The 20,318-nt window shown below is 35.5% G+C and overlaps 2 long non-coding RNA genes across 3 annotated transcripts; both read right to left on the minus strand.

Annotated features, from left to right (window-relative positions):
- Window positions 1–1,209: 1,209 nt before the first annotated feature.
- LOC149956013 (uncharacterized) lies at window positions 1,210–2,504 on the minus strand. Of its 2 annotated transcripts, XR_016478144.1 has the most exons (5): window positions 2,245–2,504; window positions 1,821–1,925; window positions 1,621–1,734; window positions 1,411–1,566; window positions 1,210–1,289 (listed from the first exon to the last, which is right to left on the minus strand). It is a non-coding gene; the product is annotated as an uncharacterized LOC149956013 (long non-coding RNA). The 2 variants fall into 2 exon arrangements; XR_016478143.1 differs by having other exon boundaries at window positions 1,218–1,566.
- A 13,587-nt stretch (window positions 2,505–16,091) lies between these two features.
- LOC149956014 (uncharacterized) lies at window positions 16,092–16,668 on the minus strand. Its single transcript, XR_016478145.1, has 3 exons — window positions 16,515–16,668; window positions 16,391–16,444; window positions 16,092–16,237 (listed from the first exon to the last, which is right to left on the minus strand). It is a non-coding gene; the product is annotated as an uncharacterized LOC149956014 (long non-coding RNA).
- Between the last annotated feature and the right edge of the window lie 3,650 nt (window positions 16,669–20,318).

A 20,318-nucleotide genomic window follows, 5' to 3' on the forward strand; every position in this document is an offset into this window, starting at 1 on the left:
AATCATGACCGTTTACATAGGTCTAAACCATTTGTGGCAACGACGCGGGTCCGTATGCACCGAAAGCGAGAAAAATTCCGTAATACCGAAGGAAAAAGCAGCCAAGGCCCGAGGAAAAACACGAGGCACGAGATTGATGATAAAGCGCAAGTTTAAAAATACTGAAACAATTACAACGAGTCGTACGACGTAAGTAAGCCAGAGGCATCATACAACAAATTTCACGACAGGAGGATAAAAGAACAGGGGAAAATAACTGGAAAAATTACCGAAAAAGCGGAAGCAGCGCGCAAGCAATCTTATACCGACTTTTCTTTAGGTCAGTAAACGTTGATCATGTCACCAGCAAAGACTATATAACGCTTCGCTTACTAGACAGGCGTGTTCCTAGGAAAAACCTGTTAACACCTCTGTAGCACTGTAAAAGCTGGGGTAATATTTGGACCCGCGGCTAGAGGCGCCACTAGTAACACAGCTCAAGCTAGGGGAAATTTTGGGCCAGCGTCGAGATGGAGCCACAATCGGTATGTAAGTTGAGCCATAGAACACGCCTGTCTAGTAAGCGAAGCGTTATATAGTCTTTGGTCACCAGTTACACGGCCAACTTTGATTTCGCGCTGCCGCGCTATAGCGGCCATAACAAAATTTTCAAATCCCATGTAAATAAGCGAAAGAAAATTGTCCCGCTAGGGCGCTACGTCTCCTCACAAAATATGTAAATTTTATTACAGGCAAAGGCGGGGGACTCGAATTAAATCCGGAAAAAACGTTTTCTCTCGTAATAACATAATTTTTTCGAAAAAAACACGTTGGCATAAATGAAATGAAAATAACATGTTTTAGAATTATGTTCGGGTAAAATTGCCAGATAAACTAAACTAATTAAAGGAAATGTGTTTTTTAGTCAAAGAGGGGAGAATTTCAATATAAAGAGACGCGTAATTGATACAAGGCGCCATTTTTGAAAATCGGGCTTAGAAACATCTCGGTTAATTTTAGATTTATTGTTAATAATAATAATATGAAACCATACCGTCTTGTACCTCAAATACAAAAAATATGACAGATTTGTCTTTTCACGAGTTCCCAAGCTATGAAAATCTTCGGTTATTATGGTTCAAAATCATTAAATGAAAAGATTTTCAAATGAGTGAAAATGGTAAAGATGTAGTCTACATTTCAAGGACGACGATTATATTTCAGGTTTGTATCTTTATTTAAAAAAATATTTATCAGTCATGTTGAAAGTGCTAGTGCAAGTTCTTCAGGAAAAAATATTTCTGAGGTGGCTGAAGATGAAATCGAAAAAGAAATTGTAGAAATATAAAAACTCAATAAAAGTCACCATAAATAACTTGCAATCAAAAATTTGGCGTCAAAACCTAAAATTACAGGTTAATTAAAGGTTACCAAATTTCAAGGAAAAATGGTTTCCTCAAGCTCCCATCAAAGATGACCCTGAAGAGATACGTTGGAAAAATTAATGGTGAAACGGGAGTTACAAAAGCCATCTCCTTGGTGTGATACAAGACCTTCTAAATTGTCCGACAATCAAATTCCTGAAGACTATAAAAATATTTTAGATGCCCTTTTGATCACTCCTGAAACTCAATGTTCTACCTTAAAATTAGCCTGTGAAGCATACTTAGCTGGGTATGTTTTGAGGGAATTACAAAGAAGGAATTTTGTGGCTGCTGCGTGGTAAACATTTCCCAGCCATGTCACAGCTCTCCACTATTGGATTTGATTAAAAACCAAGATAGAGGAAATCTTAAATATCCAAGTCGTCCATTGATATTAATTGTATCAAGAATAGTCACCTTTGTGCAACATTTGCGGGTCTCAAGGTGTTTACGATGAACTTGAGAAATGCATTTTGCCAAAGCACGAACTCTGTCCACTATTTTATAGTTGTGATCCAGAACCTGCCAAATTAATTGCAGGAATAGTCTGTCAGAAAATAGTCCCTCCAGTTATGGATAACATAACGCGCACAATTTCTGCTAAGCATGAAAAAGTAAAAGAGCTTGTATATAAGCCAATATCTAGAAAAGGATACAAACTTCAGTAACATTTACTTTGTTATTCAAAGATTCACTTTACAACTATACTAAAAATATATCTATTTAATATCAAGAATAATTATCAACAACATTATTTTAAAGATGTAGGTAAATAATTACCTAATTTAAAATATTTGAATTATTGGTTTTATAAAAAATACTATTCATAATTACGCATTACCGTGATAAGGTGTTGACCACATCTGCCGGAGCAGAGCCGGAGATACACATTTTTTATTTTTATTGTCGTAGAATATAAATAGAGTATTAAAAATATTTCAAAGCTAAATTATAATTTAAATATAACTAAAATATTAATTTACTCTTTCGTTAATAAAATAAAAATATAAAACCTGGGAAAAAACGACTTTTTCTTTGAAGAATAACAGCTGATTGCACTGGAAGGCGGCAATAAAAAGAGAAAATATGTGAGGAGTTCTAGCGCTCCTTCTCCCTGGCGGGAAAAATCTTATTTTGCAAAAACACGGCGATTGTTATGGCCGCTATAGCGCGGCAGCGCGAAATCAAAGTTGGCCGTGCCAGTTAGCACGTGTTTCACCACGTAGTTTTTAAGTGTTAAATTACGCGTACATTTAGATAAAAAAAAGCGCCTATTAAGATCAAATAGCATTAAGATTGAAAACAACAACCGTGTTTATTATTAAAATTATACCGTATTAATCAGCGATTTTGCGTGTATTAAGAGTTATTTTTTGGTGTATTTAGCGGTTAGTTTCCGTGAATTCAGGTTTTATTTCGCGTATATTAATCGCAATTTTTTTGTGTGTCAATCGGTTTTTTTTTGGTTGGTCAATCAGTTATTTTGCGTGCATTAATTGCATATTTTATGTACATAATAGGTTATTTGGTGCGAATTCATTGGTTATTTTGTGTGTAATAATAAGTTCGTTTCTGTGCATTAGTTGCCTATTTCGGGTGCATTAATTGGGTATTTTGCGTGCATTTATTGATTATTTTGCGTGCATTAATTGTTTAATTTCTTTAATTATTTGATGAAAAAGTGCACATTTCACGATGGGTTTTCGTTTAATACTAGATAGAATGAAGTTTTGGGATACATTATGTAACCCTTCAGGTTCATTTTCCCCCGTATACTTTTTTTTTACTTTTACTGCGTTTTATTTACTTTTGTTATTACGTTTTCCCCGCACTCTTGACCCTCTAAATTTACAGTTTTTTTTAAGTATTCGTAAAGCCCCATACGTCAAATTTCTTAGAATTCCGAGCTCTATTTAATGAAACTAATCCCCGTGTTAAATATAAATTTAATTTAATGATAAACTAAAAACTTAAATAACTTTTGAACCATACATACAAATTAATTATTGTTTATACGCCTTATAGAACTCGATCAAACCCCACGATAAAATATAAAATTAAGATAATTAATTAAACCATTCTCTCAATATAAATTATAAACTAAATCCCTGACTTCGGCAACGTTAATATTAATCCCTCGCTAATGAAAATGTTTTTCTCTCGGTCACAAGACCGTGTTGCAATACATTCAGCGAACTTTCCCAGCCCAGATTTCCCTAAAACTTTCCGAACTAAACCAGTAAAGCTCCCTCAGCTTACAGCGATCCCATGAAGTCATTTCAAGTCCACAAGCTTCATATTAACTATCGGGTAGCAAGATCCCAAGAAAAGCGGACGTTTTCCAAGGTTGCCGCCATAGGGTCAAGAGGGCGCCCGGACGTTTCCGCTTGGAGACAGAAAATCGGGAACCTCGAGACTCTCTGGCATTTCCCCCCCCCCCCCGCAATCCCAAGCGAACTTTCGTAAATCGGACAACGTCACCACCGCATGACTAGACACGAGTCTTAAATACACCAATGACCTAAGTAAAATGAGAGGTCACCAGTTGCTTTTTGTTTCAACCCCACCCCCCAATAATCCGAACAGAACCAAGAGACAGAGCCCCAAAAAGACAGAAGTTGAGAGAGCTTGAGAGAACGGTACAGAACGGTACAGAACTGCACAGAACTCTGCTTCTCGGGCAAAAGAGAAGAACCATGTCGAAATAAATATAAAATAATGTGCGATGAAGTCGCGCTTAAATATTAATTAACCCTCAATGCAAACCACATGATCGGAACAACCCTCCATGATTGCCTAGATGACCCACAGCCAGGACATTCCGACCGGAAGAGTATAAGCCGAACAGTAATGAATCCGGGAAGCGTAATGCCCTCAGCACCCTCGAATCACCTGTTGATCACCCAATATCTAGACGTACCGAGGGAAGAAAACCAGATGACCGAGACCGAATCCCTAGCCTAGCCGGACATTTCAGACTGAAACCCGAAGTACCTACGCCCCCGTTAGCTTGAGAAGTAAAAGAATATAGGAAGAAACCCGCAATCCGGCCGCCAAACCGAAGACGAGTGAATAAAGAGAATAAATAAAAAGTGTGAATAAAGAAACGCATATACAAGCAGCCCCCAAAGACGTCCCGTTCTGTGAAGTGCGTGTGTCGGGCATCTTACGTAAACCGAGGAACGAGAAAACCCGGAAACGGAGAGACGACAACGTAGCGGAGGACACCGAAACCAAGTGATGAGTAGAATTTCCATCATAACCCCCCCCCCCCCCCCCATTGTAGAGTACCCAGGGTCGAAATACGAAGTAGCCAGTGAAAGTAAAGAAAAAGTTTTAGAAAGAAAGTTTAACCCCTCGCTATTGTTCGAGAAAAAGGTTTAAAGCAAGCCCCCTCGAGGTTGAGAGTTCATTTCGCTTCGTGTATTTATACAGTTCGGACTATATATTTCCGTTCGCATTGTACCCTCGTTGTATCCATTTTTGTTTAGTTTTATTTTGAGTTAACATTGCCATTGCTTAATTGTCGAATCTCTAATTTTAGTAGTTTAATTGTAGTGTTTATTATTTAGTATAAGTGTTTATTTGTTTCTGCCCCCTCCATCCTTTGAAACCAAGATGCCTGAGAGTAGGGATACCGGAACTGATCCCATAGAAAATAGTAAGAGATAGTTTCATTAACAAATTTAAGGTCAAAGAGTGTATTTTAGTGTTTAAATTCCCCTCGTATATTGGAAAAAGCTAAAAGAACCATAGTAGAGACGGCCTAACCATCATTAGAAGCGAAGTAAGATTATCCCCTCAGTTCCCCCCGCAATTTTGTTCATTTGTTTTTGTATTTTTGTGTTATTTATAAATTTGAGTGTTAAATAAAGATTTTGTGATTGATTAACGACAAAGGGTTTCCATTCTGAATTCGAATCTCCCCCTCATTTTTTTATTTTTTTCTTTCCCCTGTATGTAACCCCCTCTCTCAGATTTAATTCACTCCACGATAAGGCCACGACTCGCATTTTGTCGCCATCTTCCCCCCCGCCTTGGTGAATTAATATCTTTGAGCAAGGGCTAGGAATATTTCTGTGAACGATCGATCATCACGATTCAGTAAATTTCCATAAAACCTTACAATTACATTTATTGATTATGTGTTATACTCATAAATAATTTTTCAATAGTGCATATCTTAACTATCATTCTCTTTAGGACTAGAATGCATAAGAGGGTTAAAGAGAATTTAATGAATATCAACAACATATTACTATGGAACAACTACTATCTCTTCAATGCAGTATTTCTTCAATAGATCTCCATTCTCTATAATTCTGCCCAATTATCTAACAAAATGTATGTGAAGGATATACGCCACGAAATTGTATTTTAAAATTTAAGATTTACTTATAGGTAATTTCATTAAATTAATGAATAGACCTCAAGAAAAGAAGTTTTCAAAAATATATTTATAAATCACTTTTGAAATCTTGAAATGGAGACCTTTTCAGCGTTTGAAAGTCAAACAATCCTTCGGAAAACAGTACGCCATAAATAAAAAACCACTTTCTCGAAAAAAAAGCTTAATGCATGCAAAATAATAGATTAATGTATTCGAAATAATTTCTTCTTGCACGCAAAATAAGTGCTTATTATTATTGCTCGAAAAATAACGTCTTATTGTATGCCAAATATCCGCTTAATACACGAAAACGGAAAACTAACAGCATAATTTACGCCAAATAACCTATAAATACACGGAAAATATAGCTTAATACAAGGAAAATAACCAATAAGTTCACGCAAAATAACGAATAGGTTCACGAAAATAACGAATTAGTTCACGAAAATATCGATTTAATGTACGAAAGTAACTTATTAATGCACGGCAAATATCCCTAACTACGTGAAAAATAACCAATTACTGCACGAAAAATTGCAAATTAATGTTCTCGAAATAATCTCTTAATGCATGAAATTTAACCGCTAAATACACGCAAAATAACTCCTTACTACACGCCAAATACCAGCTTAATACCGTATGATTTAGTGTAATTTAAACTTAATAAGCGCATTGTATAATCGGTAAGTAAGCATAATTTAACTCTTAAAAATTCCTGGTGAAAGTTAAGAGAGTGTAAGGAAGGTTATAAAAATTTATACGCCCAAGGGAGGTCTTTTAAAAGGAACCATTCACTTGTCTACGCCACTGGTTATTTGTCGACTTTTTGTAACCTCAATTACCAATCTACTGATATATTTTGGAAATATATCCGGTATAGCAGGAGCACGTGTAAATTAGGAATATATCTACGTAAGCACAACGTAAAGCTTAACACTTTTCCAACCTAGTTATTTATCTACTATTAATATTCGAAAAAACTACCTGTCTGCGAATCTAGTTATATAATCACCATATCTATACGTAGGAAACACGTGTAGTGAAACACATGACCGAATAAGTGTCTTATATACTAACTTACCACGTTGAAATGACGTATATATTTTACTCAACACGGAATATAAACGATGAATACTAAATATCAACCTAATATACACGTGCTCGTGCTACCTGGGTATGGACTGCATTTGTAAAGGATGATAAAATTAGCGAATAAGTAGATTAGTCCATTAAGAAAAGGGATCAAAAAGCTAAACCCTAAACAAATTTGAAGAAATTTAAATACTTACAAAAGCTCGTACCGATAGGTCTTCGAGCAAATAAAGTTATGAAGTAGCACTTTGTTGCCTTGGTGAAAGTCTTTGACCTGTTTAGCTACTAATATATAGAAAGGTCTATTACCTCAGCAAAGCTTACAATTCTGTGTCCATAATCTGTCATAATTATAAAAATAAACTCCATCCATTTTGACCATTTCAATTTCTTCGGATAACACTAGTTAAAAAAAAAGATCCACAAATTGATTTGAATATGTTTGAAGTAGAATCGTGCTTCTTAGCTTTATTTATTCCCATTCAATAATAGTAAATAAACATTGTCTTGTAAAATATTATAATATTTGTGAGTTTGTTGTTACATTTCCAAAAACGTACATCAAAGGAAAGTGATATGTCCTTTAGATTTAATCATTTTTCTAGCCTTTGAGCGACAACTAAACTCAGTTAGCGATAACAAATAATTTTCGGAAGCTGAGGTAAAGCCTTTTAACTTGATTCAAGTGAAAATCAGCCGGTTATTCTTTACTGGCTGTTACCTGGACGTTACAAGCAACGTCAAGTTCGTTTGCGACGTCCACTTCATGATTAGGTTGATAATTTCTTTAGGTGTCGGAAAGGTTTAATTGTACAGAGTTCAAAGAACTATTGTGGAGCTACTTGATATAAAATTACAGCCATGCTAAACGCACTTGTGCATAAATCCTTAAGTGAGCTATTGCTTAAGAACTCGATGTCGGCAGTATGTAGCATAATTTTAGCGCTAAGAAAGATGTCTTTATAGTGCAATAATCGACGACTCACGCTAGGGTCGAAACAGGGAAACAAGGCCATTTTACCCAAATTTAACGCAATTTCTCGTTGTCCGTTCCCTGCAATCTGAGAAACGCGGACAAATTTTATGTAGATCAGAGTGAAACAGGCCATGGTCATGAGCATCAACTGACCGAAAGCGTTCATCTCAGTGTTGAGCACAAAATATATCACTGGAAATGTTATTCCGATTCGGAAACAAAAACACATGAAGAACACGTCGAAGGCGTGTACATGCGTAAAACGTTTAAAGTGATGCATGCACGACAAAAATTTAAACTTCAACTCTAGAAAGTCAAAAGTGTTCTGACGATTCACGGCTAAAGATATGCAATTACGCAATCCCATTAACTCGTTTAAATGATCACTGTACGCGTTTATGATGTTTAAAACGGCAAAAAATTTCACAAAAGACGTGATGTATATTATAGGGAGCATGACCTGATTAAGAACATCAAGGCATCCCAAGATCGTCTTACTTGGTTTATCGGCCAACACTTCCGAAATGTAGTTATTGTAGTCGACAGCGAATACGCGTGGGATGACGACGATCGAACTAACAATGTAGATGCACAAGCTCAGTAAAAGTAAAACATTGCTTTTGCGAAAGAGCCGAATAGTGAACCCCTTTTGACAAACGTGCCCGGTGTTCTTCTTAAATTGCAGCAAATGCAGGAAGAACATGTGGCACACGCAGTACGAATACACCACGAAAAACGAGCGAAGAACGACCAAGTGAAATGCTGGTTGGTAATTGAGCAATATCACCGTGAGAGTGAGCTGGACAGCCAAATTCACCAGAGATACAACTGAACTGAACACGGATATAGCGAACACAGGTTTCATCGTCTTTTTAATCCTTGGCAACTATAGAAGCTCAGACTTTTCCGTTCATATCATATTAACCTTATTTATTAAATACTCACTGCATAATAAAGACACTGCTACTTTTGAGTTTGAAAACCAGATAGATATTGACGTGAAGGCGAATAGTCTCACACACATTGGGTGTACTTCCATTCCCACCAGAGGACCTCGCGTGCTTAGCGTGAGGGGGATGACAGTGGGTGATAACGGAAGCACGCGACAACACGTACTGACAGCGCTTTGTTTGCGAAATGTGTTTTGTTGTCCTTTTACGTTCGGTGTTAAATATAATTGCTTATACACAAAAATACCTATGGGATATTTTCACATGGAACGAGGCAACCGTACTTTAATTACTCGTAAACCGTTAGGATTAAAATTGTAAATGATTAGTGCCCGTACTTGTGATGTCGCAGCATTCAACTAAACACGTCAAGCGATAATGTTAGATGACACATCGTTAAGAAAACCAATTGGAAATTTTACGTGCTTAAATCAAGTATCGGCTCGACGTTAAGTAGCTTATTTTCAACAGATGTCGCTAGCGTCAAAATTAAAACAAGATACTAAAGCTTAAAGTGGTAAGTCGGAAAATTCAATGTGGAAAATGTTTCGGAAAATTACAAACCTTCTTTCCAGAAAATTTTCTTGTGTACAATTTTCATTGGTTAGACTCTTTAGCGCCTGCTGCCGTCGGAAGGGGAAAATTCGGAAATTGTCTTTCCCCCTTTCCGTAAAACGTTCAGCGTTAACGTTCGTCCAATGAAATTTGTACACAACAATGTCTTAGCGTGTTTAAAGGCTAGCTGCGTTCTCTTTGTGTTTGTTGCTCCTAGGTGGCACCATGAATGTATTCCATTCTATCATGAGTCACGGTGCGTGAAGAAAGTCATAAAGCTAGCTAGTGCAGTTCGATATTCCTGGGATAAATTAATATCTTCATGGTCACGCTTTTATATTTTCTTTATTAAGACGCAACGAAAGAAAGTTCTAACATTAGACCGAGATCATCACGCTATTTGATTAAATAATAAATTTTTGAGCAGTTGTTTGGGAAAACATTTCCGCACCTCTTAAAATTTGATCTTTTGTAAAGCTTGAAATTTATCAAAAATCTTTATTAGAGTTTGATTTAATTGCCAATTATGATTATGAACGTTTTATTTATAATTAGGAGCTAGAAATCCTGGTTGTTAGATAAATTGTGAACTAGCACTAGCTCGTCAAAATCCTTTATACCTTTTTCCATCATTACAAATTAAATGGCGGTCAAAATGCATATACTCGATATTTAGGGTAAGCCTGGGATTATAGTTTTATATAGTAAGTGTATTTTACCTCTTACTATCACGCGAGCAGGCATAGTTACGTGACCGGAACCTTTGCGCTCTTAATTAGATATAGTTGGTCCTTAACGTAAACTGTTATTTTCATTGTCTTGATTAGATTCTTATTCGATTGGCAATATTTAGGCTATTTTATGGATAATTCGAATTACTCATAGCTGTGTAAATAAAGTAGTTTTTTTGTAGTTTGTAAATTGGATTTACGTATTACTCATTTCAATGTTAATTATCGAACGTTAATAGAAATTAATTTCTGTGTTTTATAAATTATTCGTAATCGCTATTTTTATTTTTTACGTAAATATAACAATACAATATTGCTATATATTTATTTGATATAGGTTTTTTTAAATTGAAATCAATGGTAATGTAATTTGTTTTTCAATATTCAAATCACGTCAGCCCTCTTGTTCACAAGATTAGGCTAAGCCAGCCAAAGGGCAAATAAAAATAGGGTAACAATTTTATTCAAGAGTCAAAATTTGTTCTCAAATCAGGTCCAATGATACCGCTTGCACAACCCAGTTTGCACTTGAATTTGTGAGCTTTCTAGAAACCTTCGTGCCTTATTTTCCGCTAGCCCCGAACTAACGTACAGGTCGATTTACTTTACTCTCACAAAGACTAGATAAATCACGGTGGCTCCTTCTTTTATTGAGGCCTTTACAATCGCAGAATCTTTTCTTAAAATCCCACTGCCTAAAGATAGATTCTTAGTCGTTTTAGTGGATTTAACACTATCCACGCGTTAATGGGCATGGAGATAGACAGTAGCTCCCAAGGTTCCTAGAACAAGCTACGCTTTCCATTAGGTTGGCGCATATCGCCCCTTTTCAAACGTGAAAACCTAAAAACTCTCGGTGAAAAAGGCGATACATCACCTTTCCCCTCTAAAAAGACGTCACTGGATGTCAGGAAACAAGTCGTCACATTCAATCTCTTACTGGATTATTCCTTTTGTTCAAACCGGATAAGTCAGGGATTTATTTGGCGAAAAATGTCCGGGATAAGTCAGGGATTTTCTTAGTCAACAAACTTGGCATCGCAGAGAAAATGAAGTCTCTTCTCTTGCGTGCTCATGTCTGGCACATTTTCCCGAGAGAGGAGAGAGACTGGTCTCAGTATGCTCTTTTTGAATATAATTCAGTTAATGATATTTAAAAAATATTGTTTCACTTTGTACTTTTACATATGAAACCATGAAATTGTGAAATTTAGCAGGAACATTACCAAAAAGGTCAGGGGTAATGAAAAAATTAATCAGGGATAACCTGGATAAGTAAGGGATTTGAAATCCGAAATTTCGTACGAACCTTGAACCGGTTTCACTCTCTAAATTCCGAAAGGGATAAGTCACCCTGGTATTAAAACCTATAGCCTCTTACACTTGACAGTGGAATTTTCGCCAGAGTAAGTTCTTTTCTGCTGAATTCCAAAGAGAACCAAGAAAAGTTTTGAAAGAGAAATGCAAAAGAGAAAACACATTCATTGTTCTTAAAGGCAGAGGGGAAATATGAAAAGTCAGAGGGCAACTAAAATAACGGGCGGGAGACAAATAGCGACCGTATAGCCATCTATGAAAGAGCTGAAGAACTAATATCTATTTGTTCTCGTTTGTCATGCAGTCATATTGAGCGCGTTTTCGTGAAAGTAATTTTGGATTGACAATTTAGGTTTGATCTTTGTAATGGGTAAAAACGTAAGCGTGTTGTATTGAGTGTTGTTCAGGAGAAAGATTGTCATTTGAAGACGTCAGTATTTACCGGATTCAACGTTATACAAAACCAGGGGGGGAACAAAACAATTGTCATTTGATAGGCAGCGCCTTTGGGCCAATAAACTAAGGCTAAAAGCAACTGTCGGCTCTATCATTGCCACCTGTATTATGAAAAGGCCCCTGTTATTAGGGATGGCTATAAATCCATCCGATTCTTCGAAAAACGCGACTTAACTGGAGAGCGGGGTGCCATCTACTTACAGCAAAGAAAGCTAAAATTAAAAACAGCCAAATGATAACGTCGTCAGAGAGCCATTGTAGAGAATTATATTTAGACAAGTTATACTCTAGTTAGTCGACTTTAACCTAAATTATATATCCCGTGTAAAAATATTGTTTAAAATTACTTTAATTTATGTTATTGACAAATTTACAAACGATCCAATCAACGCGCGGGGTACCTATAAGTATGGGCCTTTTCGGTAAAAATGTAGCTTAACTGTCTTGTTTTGATATCGGTACTAGCGACATCTGTTGAAAAAAGAGCTACTTCACTTCAATTCGACACTTTCTTTAAAGGGATAGTTCCCTAAAAAACTGTTAATACTAAACCAATTCGTGATTTAACATAAACTACAATATATAATTACTTAATTTATAGGTCTTTTTAAATAAAAAAGGTTAATTTTAAGAAAAACCGTTTTAAGAAATATAAGAGTAACGAGAACAATTTTATCCGGCGACACTGCACCTCATCTAATGACGTTATTAGATTAAAAATTTTCATTGGCTTTCACCGAAATAGTAAGAGAAATGGAGAATTTTTCCATGTTCGACTATCGGTTGTCTGTCTGCTACTCTGTTTATAGTGCAAAGGCTTAAGTGACGCTCGTTTGTAAATCAGCGTTTAAAATGTCAGATAGTAATCCGGAAATAAGCGATAATGATTCGGTTGAGGCATTTGCAATTGACGATGAAGATGGAGTTGGGCTTAGTGGAGAATCTGATAGTTCTGATTTAGGCAACGAAGCCGAGGAAGTATTTGGAATACAGCCATATCAATTTGGACCACTTGTCCCTGAAGAACAACAAGATAATCATGGTGATGAAAATCAGGGAATTGCACAAGTATTAGTCGATGTACAACATCGTTTGAACAATTCAAACTGGTGAGATTTTACATTTCTCAATATTATATAAAAATTAGAGTTACCTTAAAGTTTGTTACCCGAAATCTCCAGTTTTAATACTGTTGTAAATTTATAATTTGAGATTCTCAGAACGCTGATTTTTATTCTACATTTGCACTATTGAACTAATTCAGTCTACCAAACAGGTGTAATTGTGGAAACTGCTTCGTAATGCCTACGATTGAAGAAAGTTTTTGTTGTTGAGAATATCCACCAAAAATCCAAAAATGATGGCCAAGATTGGTGATAATCAATGCATTATTGAAGTGGAAACATTAGAAGATATTTTAAGGCGAAATATCTTGGAAATTTTACTAGATGAGTTTGCGGAAAATAATTTAGAACCAGATCCAAACAATGTAAACAAGTCAGTAACCATAATATATAATCTCAATGCGATGTAATAATTTAATATTTAAATGTATTGGTAGAACCTACAGATATATTGTATACAGACTATTTACACGATGGGTATACAGAAAATTAGGACGTAGAGTACGAAGACCCATACCTAGCTGCGTCGTAAACAGGGTTCGTTGAGAATTTCCATCAGATGTTTACCATGGATATAGAGAAGGCTATGTACCTTAATAGTTCAAATTTAAATACTCATAGTATTTCAATTTTACTCCCAACTACTTTGAAAATCAACTTCTGATATGATAGAGATACATGAGTGAACCAGACTCCATTTTAGTTGATTCAGAAATTTTATTTTGTGTGAAAACTAATATTGGTGAAAATACCAGAACGAAAGATTGTAATAAAGATGAGTTATTTTTGTTATACAATCAATCTGACCGATTTATTAAAAATGTGCAAATTTTAAATGAAAATAATATTTTATAATTTAAATAACAAAAATTTAGTATCTTTCAAAACTGAAGAGTCACCAGATCTATTTTGAGAATCTTCTTGCACCTTAGTAAGAATTAACAGCTTCTTGTTTGTCCGGATGTTTAAATTGAGAGGCTAATGGTTTTGGAACGGGTGGTTGGCTTTCAAATGATTCTCTGCGAGCTTCTTCATATGATTTGGAGGACTTTTCAATTAATTTAACAAATAGCTTGTCTACATATTCTTTGATAAAAATTTTAACTATTATTTAATTACTTTTAAAATGAGACGCCAATCTCACCATATGTCGGTACATCCATAATTGGTTTGAAAGAATATTCCCCCTTCTTGGCTTTAGGAAAATAAACATTCCATTTGAGACTGCCATCTGCTTTTGTAGCTTGAACTTTCTCAGAGTTTTCATTGTAATGTCACGCTGCTAATAACATTCTGCAATTTAGAAAAATAATTTAGTTTTGAGAGTTTCCACAGAAATTGATTTTCGATTACCTGGCCTGCATTCCGAGATACGAATAATGTGTGTTATTTGGCGCCAAATGAATAACTACTGAATTTGTAAGCTTCTACACTTGATGTTTGTGTTTCAGGTGATATTTGAAGTATATCCTTTTTGTAACCATTGACAATTTTTGACAATTTTTCAAAAACGGGAGTTCCTACAAAAAATTGTTTTTAATAATCAGTACCGGAAAATTAATTATCTCTATCCGTACCTGGAATAAGCCAATTTCTCTGTTTGCCATCTGTTTCAAGGTTACCGTGTATGCATTTGGGAAATGGTTCACCGTGTCCAGAATGATTATTTGTGACATGACGCAACACTGATAAATATTTCGCTTGTATCAATTGCGCAACTCCATCACTGGATGATCAATTTTCGGTTGACTTTCCCAAATATGACCCTGTCCTTTCACACACACTGTCTCTACTTTTACCATTGAGCCCACTGTACTGAGGGTAACAGTACACGGTAAAAGACATTGGCAGCAAAACTGAAAGAGCTGAAGTAACGCACTTTCAAATACCAAATATTTTTTCTCTGTATAAGAAGTTTTTGGGTCCACAGTAAAAGTTCTTGCTCTGTTAGTTTTAAGATATTTAAAAAAAATTAGTTTTTACATTCATCAGATTAATATAATATTAAACCTAATTCTTTAAATCATCATCTGCTACTTAAGAATGGGTGTAGCTAAGGTCCAATAAATTTTCACATTCCCCCTCATCCGGTTCTTCACTTAAAAACTGTTTAACTTCTTGGCTACAATTGACGCTTGATATGGGAGAGTAAAAATCTGTTTGACAACCTTTATAAATCATAGGTATGTTTACTTGACAAGCTATTGGTTTAATTTAACCAAAAATTAGTACCTATTTTATATGCTTACCCTAAAATAAATACTAACCTGTGTTTTTTAATCTTACGGCAACCTGACCCCTGTAGCACAAAACAGTCGGGCCGACGTCGACTAGGCAGAGTCGCATAGTCGGTTAAGTGTCGAGCTGTCAACTCCGATTCAAGGTCGGGAGTCTCCTGGAAAAACAGTCGAAATGTCCTACCTGAATTGCAGTCGGCCGACTGTTTATAGTGTGCTTTTTGCCGACCGCCGAAAGTGTGGCCTACCGACATCCTTATGTCTAGTTAATTACCTAAAAATAGTCCTATTAACCGACACCTTTTTGTTGGCCTATTCAGAGTCGGTCATTATAACTTTCCCCCCTCTTCTCCAATACCAATTCAAGAATGATACAGAATTTTTATACTAAAAAGTTGTTTATTTTTGTAATAAAATGTTTTGACCAAAATTTAATTATACTCGATTTGAAGTATTTATTTATCTGAAACTTCAGGTAGTGAAGTCTGGAAACAGTTACCAAACATTTCTGCAATTTTCCAAAGTTGACAGTTTTTTTCCAGACTACCTGGTTTAAGCCCTAAAATAGGGTAAGCTGAGAAGAAATAATTCACTTTGATTTATTTTAAATTGTAGAAATATATACCTTTGGTAAATTATTGATATATCTAAGTCAATATTTTTGGGTGACAAATCGAATATAAATTATAACTTGTTTCCCATTTTTATACTCATTTTTACAATTAACTAAAACATTATCACAATTACACAAGGTATGATTGTGTTTACAACTTGTTATAAAAATATGTTGAAAGATCATTTCTGATTAATTTATCAGATATACATTGAAAAAATCTTAAGGTTTTTTGAACAGTATGACTAGTGAGTATCAAACAAATATATTAAACAGTTTTTTTAAAGTCTCTCCGCTCTTCATCCGTCTCGGTCCATTTTGTCTATCACTGTCATGGAACTGGCAAGGGCCAGCTTGACACTCATTAGCATTCGTTCCAACCGCAATATTATCCTGCAAAGCATTATTGATAAACTCATTTGTTATTCTTCTTTTTTGTCTAGAGAAAATGTCATCTATAGCCTTGTAAGCCTTTCGCTTTCCCGCCATAACTAAGCCTTAGCTAACGTAGAACTACTTAAATTTTATAATTTTAATAAAAATTACCCTTCTTTTTCTTCCTTTCAAGTTTCCTTCCGGCTAGGTAGCGGTTTATGACAACTAAAATCACGGAAACTTTAAGAATTCTACTTTTCATACGACAAACCACAATAAATTATCAAACACTAACCAAAATGAATCCCATCCGCCGATCCGAACATGCACTTCTGTTTTTGGTTACGATAAAAATCATGACTTAGCGTCACTGTAGGTGGCATGGTTGTCGCAATTTTTTTTAAATTTAAACGGTTTAAATAAAAAGAAATTATTATTATTATCATAAATACTTAACACATTTTTTAAGTTTCATATGAAGTTAAATGCATTTAAGACTATCGTTCAAAATATTTTATTTAGATGACTATGCATGATTCCCGGGAAAATTTAAATGGGTATTTTTGATGGCTAAAAAATGGATAGTCGAATCACTAGTATATTGGAAGTTGTACTATATAAAAAAACGGACGTCATAAACTACGTAACCGACTCAAGGCCGACTGCATTTCTTGAACAATTTGAAACAGTCGGTTTTGCCGACTTAATTTCGGAATCTTTCTAAAAATTAAATAATCGTTAATTTTCCGACTCTAATCATTATTCTGTTTCGTAGTACTTTTAATAGTCGCAATCTCGACTACATTTTTCAAAAAAATCATATCGTCGGCTAAGAGTTGAAATGCCGACTGCGACTCCAAAACGACTGTTCGACCCGTAACCGACTCGTTTTCGGAGGCATTGTGCTACAGGGGGAGTTACTCTGTCCTTGTAAAATCCCATAATTTTAGGAGGAATTGTTTGAGTTTGAATATTTTTGTTATTATCCTATTTGTGAAAAGGTAGTGATTAACTCAATTTACTGGTGCTTATAGATATAATAGGTGGTCCTTATATGGGTAAAAAAATTTAGAATTTTTCAAATAATTGTTAGGGGTCGCTACCAAGGTTAGAATTTTAATAAAAAAATTAAAACACTGTATTAATCGCAAACTTTTATTCCTTGATATAAAACATTTGCATGCAAAATTAATGTTAATAATACAAACAAGGATGGACTTTTAATATTAAATTCTTTTATATTCAGGATATATAAGCGTTGATTTTTTGGTATTTGGATATTTTTCTCGGTACTCTTTTACCAACAAAAGTAAATACTGCTTTTGCTCTTCATCGACTGTCATCAATTTATTATATTCCTCCATTAAGGCAACGCCACGCTCAGCAATATCATTCACTACCCGTATAGAATGGACGATTTTCTTTGCAGCCTTAAAATCAGAGTCATCATCCCAAGTTTCAACATCTTTATTCAAAAACTGTAAACGCGTTCTATGCTTTTTTCGTTGATGTGTTCGACCTTAATGCTTTTCCTTTTTGGACAATCCTCTAAACCTTCGATTCTTAGTGCATCTACCATATTTGTTTTATCTTGAACTGAAAGTTCGTCGTCAAAAAATTCAAATGACACCAACTCTTCAGACAAGTACCATAAATGGTCAAGTATTTTTTTCATGGCGACTTTGGCTATTGTTTGGTTTATACTTTCAAAGGATGCAAGGTCTTTTAATAATTGTAAGTCGTTTCTCTTTGCCGAATATCCAACAGGGGCTTGAAACCAGAATTATATATATATGATGACTGTGAAAATACATATATCTTTCACTGCTTTCTCTTCTCTTTTCGTCATTTGAAACTGATGTTTAAATAGGAAAATCTTCAAGAAATACATAGCTTTAGCCATCCATCTAGCACGGTGAAGACCAGCAGGTCTCCTAAATGAAACTCCTTTTTCAGGAACTCCTCCCAAATAAATGATCGAACGATTCAGCAACTCTTTATAGTCATCTCGAGCTTGATATACTAGAAGTTGTTTTTGAGCAAAAGAAATCAGATCTGCAGCGAAATTTTCTACGATTTTTGAAAACGTGGTATCATAAGTTACGGTTTCATAGCCACTTTGATCAATTGTATGCCAGTTCTTCTTAAACCTTTTAAACATTTGGATATCAGGACCACTAGACGGACCGAGCGATTGACTCACTACAGTTTCTAACATAATTTCCATTATATGATGGTGACAAGCCAGCCAAAGCATGTCTTTACCATTTTTTTTCCAGAAGAACACAGGCTCCATTGATTTGATTGTGTTTGAAGTAGGATTGTGCTAAACAGCTTTATTGATACGTAGTATATAAGAATTATTTTGTACAATACTATATTATTTGTGAGTTGTTACAAATCCAAAAACTTTATATTTAATCATTTTTTGAGCCTTTGGGAGACACCTAATGTCAATTAGCGAGAGCGACTAAATTTCAGAAGCTGAGATGAAGCCTTTTAAATTGAGTTAAGTGAAAATCATCCCTTGAATGACAATCCTCGGCATCGTCATCTGGACGTTACAGAGCAGTACCAAGTTCTCTTGCGGCGTATGTGTCAACTTCATGACTAGTAGACAATATTTAAGGTGTCGAGAAGGTTTAAAGGATCTTCAAGTGCGCATTATTTCAAAAACTATCGTGGAGCTACTTGATATAAAATTACAACTATGCTAAACGCATTAGTGCATAAGTCTTTAAGTGAGTTATTGCTCAAGTACTCGATGTCGGCGGTATGTAGCATAACTTTAGCGCTAAGAATGCATTCTTTATAGCGCAATAATCGACGACTCTCGCTTCGATCGAAACCAGGAAACAAGGCAATTTTACCCAAATTCAAGCCAATTTCTCGTTGTCCGTTCCTAGCAATCTGAGAAATGCGGACAAATTTTATATAGATGAGAATGAAACAGATCATAATCATGAGCATCAACTGAGCGAAAACATTCATCTCTTTGTTCAGCACAAAATATATCACTGGAAAGGTTATTCCGATTCGAAGACACAAACACATGAAGAACACGTCGAAGGCGTGTACATCGGTAAAACGTTTAAAGTGACGCATGCACGACAAAAATTTAAACTTCATTTCTAGAAAGTCAAAAGTGTTCGGACGATTCACGGCTAAAGAGATGCAATTACGCAATCCCATTAATTCATTTAAATGATCACTGTAAACGTTTATGATTTTTAAAATTGCAAAAAATTTCACAGAACACGCAATATATACTATAGGGAGCATGGCCTGGTTAAGAACTTCAAGGCATCCCAAGATGGTCTTATTTGGTTTATCGGCCAACACTTCCGAAAAGTAGATATTGTAGTCGACAGCGAACATGCGTGGGAGGACGACGATCGAACTAAGAATGTAGACGCACAAGCTCAGTAAAAGTAAAACATTGCTTTTGCGAAAGAGACGAATAGTGAGCCCCTTTTGACAAACGTGCCCGGAGTTCTTCTTAAACTGCAGCAAATGCAGGAAGAACATGTGGCACACGCAGTACGAATACACCACGAAAAACGAGCGAAGAACGACCAAGTGAAATACTGGTTTATATTTAACCAATATCACCGTGAGAGTGAGCTGGACAGCCAAATTCACCAGAGATACAGCTGAACTGAACACGGATAAAGCGAACACAGGTTTCATCATCTTTTTCATCTTTGTGATGAGAAGCTTTCTATTTACCTTGGCAACTCAAGAGACCCAGATTTTTCCGTTCATATCATATTGACCTTATTTATTAAATATTCACCGCATAATAAAGACACTGTTACTTTTGAGTTTCGAAACCAGATAGATATTGACAGGCAAACCAGTAGTCGTGTACACATTAACTTACTGTAGCTGTATTGGCATTCCTTCCAGGAGACATCGCGTGCTTAGCTTGAGGGGGATGACAGTACTGATAATGTAGCACGCAACAACACTTGCTAACAGAGCGTTGTTTGCGAAATGTGGTTAAGTATCCGTTTACGTTCGTTGTTTTTATACCATTGCTTACACCACGGACATTACCAAGACGAGAGACTGCCTAGAATAAATGGCGCCTTAAATG

This window comes from Leiobunum rupestre, chromosome 2 (genome assembly GCF_980474605.1).
Source record: "Leiobunum rupestre chromosome 2, qqLeiRupe1.1.hap1, whole genome shotgun sequence".
Lineage (NCBI taxonomy): Eukaryota > Metazoa > Arthropoda > Arachnida > Opiliones > Sclerosomatidae > Leiobunum > Leiobunum rupestre.